Genomic DNA, 4,483 nt, shown 5'->3' with positions numbered 1-4,483 from the left:
TGGCTACCGGGATCTCACAGGCCTTCAGGCTCTGCTCCATCCCTCGAAACTCTTCATCTGTCTTCTGCGACAGTCTGAGGACTTCCTGAGTTTTCCGTGGCTCCCCAGGGGACGTAAACCCCTGGGAGTCAAGCTTCCCTGATGGTATTTCTTTTTTGTGTCCTGTTGAGCTGCAAGGGGGTTTCTGTCTCTTCCTCTGTGTCTACAAAACAAGTAAGGAAATGCCTCAAAAACCATGCAGGACAAAGGAACCCAGAGGCCAAGCATCACACTCACAAAGGATGCATCAACACGGCAGGTGCATATCAAAGTGTGGGACACAGGAGCCAGGAACTAATCCTTTTCCAGCATCTCAACTTTTTTTTTTCTTTTTTTTGAGATGGAGTCTCACTCTGTCCCCCAGGCTAGAGTGCAGTGGCGCGATCTCTGCTCAATGCAAACTCCACCTCCTGGATTCACACCCTTCTCTTGCCTCAGCCTCCTGAGTAGCTGGGACTACAGGCGCCCACCATCACGCCCGGCCAATTTTTATTTGTATTTTTAGTAGAGACAGGGTTTCACTGTGTTAGCCAGGATGGTCTTGATCTCCTGACCTTGTGATCCACCTGCCCCTGTCTCCCAAAGTGCTGGGATTACAGGCATGAGCCACTGTGCCCGGCCTTTTTTTTTTTTTTTTTGAGACGGAGTCTCACTGTGTCACCCAGGCTGGAGTGCAGTGGCACAATCTCGGCTCATCGCAATTTCCACCTCCCAGGTTCAAGCGATTCTCCTGCCTCAGCCTCCCAAGTAGCTGAGATTACAGGCCTTCCACCACCACACCCGACTGATTTTATATTTTTAGTAAAGACGGGGTTTCTCCATGTTGGTCAGGTTGGTCTCAAACTCCTGGTCTCATGTGATCTGCCCCCGTTGGCCTCCAAAACTGCAGGAATTACAGGCATGAGCCATCGTACCAGGCCTGATTTCAACATTTTTAAATAATGTGTATGTTGGCCAGGAGCGGTGGATCACTCCCGTGATCCCAGCACTTTGGGAGACCAATGTGGGTGAATTGCCTGAGGTCAGTAGTTCAAGACCAACCTGGCCAACATGATGAAACCCCATCTCCACTAAAAATACAAAAATTAACCGGGAGTGGTGGCACATGCCTGTAATCTCAGCACTTTGGGAGGCCGAGGTGGTCACTTTAGGATCGCCTGAGGTCAGGTGTTGGAGATCAGTCTGGCCTACATGATGAAACTCCGTCTCTACTAAAAATACAAAAATTAGCCGGCTGTAGTGGCACGCACCTGTAATCCCAGCTACTCGGGAGGCTGAGGCAAGAGAATCGCTTGAACCTGGGAGGTGGAGGTTGCAGTGAGCCGAGATTGTGCCATTTCACTCCAGCCTGGGCAACAAGAGTGAAACTCAGTCTAAAAAAAAAATAATGCTTCTAATGGAAAATGGTTTTGTGGTTCCTCAAAAAGAAAGCATCCATATGACCCAGCAACTTCACTCCTAGGTACAGACCCCAAAGAATTAAAAACAGGAGCTCAAACAGGTACATGGTCCCACCAGCATTATTCACAATAGTCAAAAGGCAGAGATAGCCCAAGGGTCCATCCGTGCATGAATGGATAAACAGAATGTGGCCCATGCACACAGTGGAATATTATGCAGCCAGGAAAAAGAATGGAGCACTGGCAGGTGCTATGGTGTGGATGAGCCTTTGAAAAACTTCATGTTCAGGGAAAGATGCCAGATACACAAGCACACACGTTGTCTGCCTCAATATACATGATATGTCCAGAATAGGTAAATCCATAGACTCAAAGTGGCGTCATGGTTACCAGAGGATGAAAGAACGGGGAATGACGAGTAATTGCTCATGAGAATTGATCTCTCTTTGAGATAATGAAAATATTCTCAACCTAGACAGAGGTAGTGGTTGTACAACACTGTGAATGGACTAATTGCCCCCGAATTGTCCACTTCGAAACAGTTGATTTTAGGCTGTATGAATTTCACCTCAATAAAAGATATTTATTTTGTTTTGTTTTTTTTAATTATACTTTTAAGTTCTGGGGTACATGTGCAGAATGTGCAAGTTGGTTACATAGGTATACATGTGCTATAGTGGTTTGCTGCACCCATCAACGCGTCATTTGCATTAGGTATTTCTCCTAATGCTATCCCTTCCCCTGCCCCGCACCCCCTGACAGACCCCGGTGTGTGATGTTCCCCTTCCTGTGTCCATGTGTTCTCATTGTTCAACTCCCACTTACGAGTGAGAACATGTGGTGTTTGGTTTTCTGTTCTTGTGTTAGTTTGCTAAGAATGATGGTTTCCAGCTTCATCCATGTCCCTGCAAAGGACATGAACTCATCCTTTTTTATGGCCGCATAGTATTCCATGGTGTATACTCGTGGAATATACATCATCCCTGGTCATTAGAGAATTGCAAATCAAAACCACAATGAGATATACCATCTCATGCCCATTAGAATGGCGATCATTAAAAAGTCAGGAAACAACAAATGTTGAGAGGATGTGGAGAAATAGGAACGCTTTTACACTATTAGTGGGAGTGTAAATTGGTTCAACGATTGTGGAAGACAGTGTGGCGATTCCTCAAGGACCTAGAAGCAGAAATACCATTTGACCCAGCAGTCCCATTTGACCCAGTAATCCCATGACTGGGTATATACCCAAAGGATTATAAATCATTCTACTATAAAGACACATGCACACGTGTGTTTATTGCAGCACTGTTCACAATAGCAAAGACTTGGAACCAACCCAAATGCCCATCAATGATGGACTGGATAAAGAATAATTTTTTAAAAATAGTCTTTGAAAATGGAAAGAGAAGAGAGCAGAGGGTAGATACCAGGATGCCATCCACAGCAGAGCTCTGCCTGTGCAGATGCTGAGAAGAGACAGAACCTCAAACCCTGGGGCTCCTGGGTGTCCACAAAGCATTGGCTCTTGGTTTGTAACAAAACTAAGCATTCAGAAACATTTGCCATGATTTTCCTAAATTATGTTGACTCTGCTGGTACTTACTGAAAGGTATTTGAGGTCTGTGGGCTACGATCATCATAATAACAAATCGAGCTTGTGTGTTGCGTATCTTTACTCCGATTTTTCAGTGATTCAATTTCACTATGTTTACAAAAGAATTCATCTTCAATATATTGGAGGAAAAACGACAAAAACGAACACTGACAGTGGAAGAAGGCTTGGTTTCCATCACCTGTGTCTCAGGTCCCCCCGGAGAAAATTTTAAGTGCATGGATGGGAACTTTCTCTGTTTGGGGTTCCTGTAACTCTTTCCAAGCCTGAAATTATCATCATCACCATCATCACCGTCACCATCACTAGCATCTTTGCCATGGTCATCATCACCATCACCATCATTGCCATCAGCATCATCTTCACCATCATCATCCTCATCACCATCACCATCACCATCATCATTATCACCATCATAACCATTACCATCATCAGCATCACTAGCCTCTTTGCCACTACCATCATCACCATCACCGTTATTATTACCATCATCACTATCACCATCATTTTCACCATCATCACCGTCACCATCACTAGCATCTTTGCCATGGTCATCATCACCATCACCATCATTGCCATCAGCATCATCTTCACCATCATCATCCTCATCACCATCACCATCATCATTATCACCATCATAACCATTACCATCATCAGCATCACTAGCCTCTTTGCCACTACCATCATCACTATCACCATCATTTTCACCATCATCACCATCATCACCGTCACCATCACTAGCATCTTTGCCATGGTCATCATCACCATCACCATCATTGCCATCAGCATCATCTTCACCATCATCATCCTCATCACCATCACCATCACCATCATCACCATCATCATTATCACTGTCATAACCATCTTTATCACCATCATAACCATTACCATCATCACCATCACTAGCCTCTTTGCCACTACCATCATCACCATCACCGTTACTATTACCATCATCACCATCACCATCATCAACACCATCATCATTGCCATCACCATCACCATCACTAACTTCTTTGCCACTACCATCATCACCATCACCATCATCTTCACCATCGTCGTCCTCATCATCATCATCACCATCACCACCATCACCACCATCATCATTATCACCATGATTATCACCATCATCACCATCATTGCCATCAGCATCATCTTCACCATCATCATCCTCATCATCACCATCACCATCATCACCATCATCATTATCACCATCATAACCATTACCATCATCAGCATCACTAGCCTCTTTGCCACTACCATCATCACCATCACTATTACCATCATCACTATCACCATCATTATCTCATCGTCATCCTCATCATCGCCATCACCATCAGCACCATCGTCATTATCACCATCACCACCATCACCATCACTAACTTCTTTGCCACTACCATCATCACCATCATCCAAACCCTCTGTGTAAAAA

The sequence above is a fragment of the Macaca mulatta genome, chromosome X (assembly GCF_049350105.2).
Source record: "Macaca mulatta isolate MMU2019108-1 chromosome X, T2T-MMU8v2.0, whole genome shotgun sequence".
Taxonomy (NCBI): domain Eukaryota; kingdom Metazoa; phylum Chordata; class Mammalia; order Primates; family Cercopithecidae; genus Macaca; species Macaca mulatta.
Note: the sequence above shows the minus strand (reverse complement) of the source record.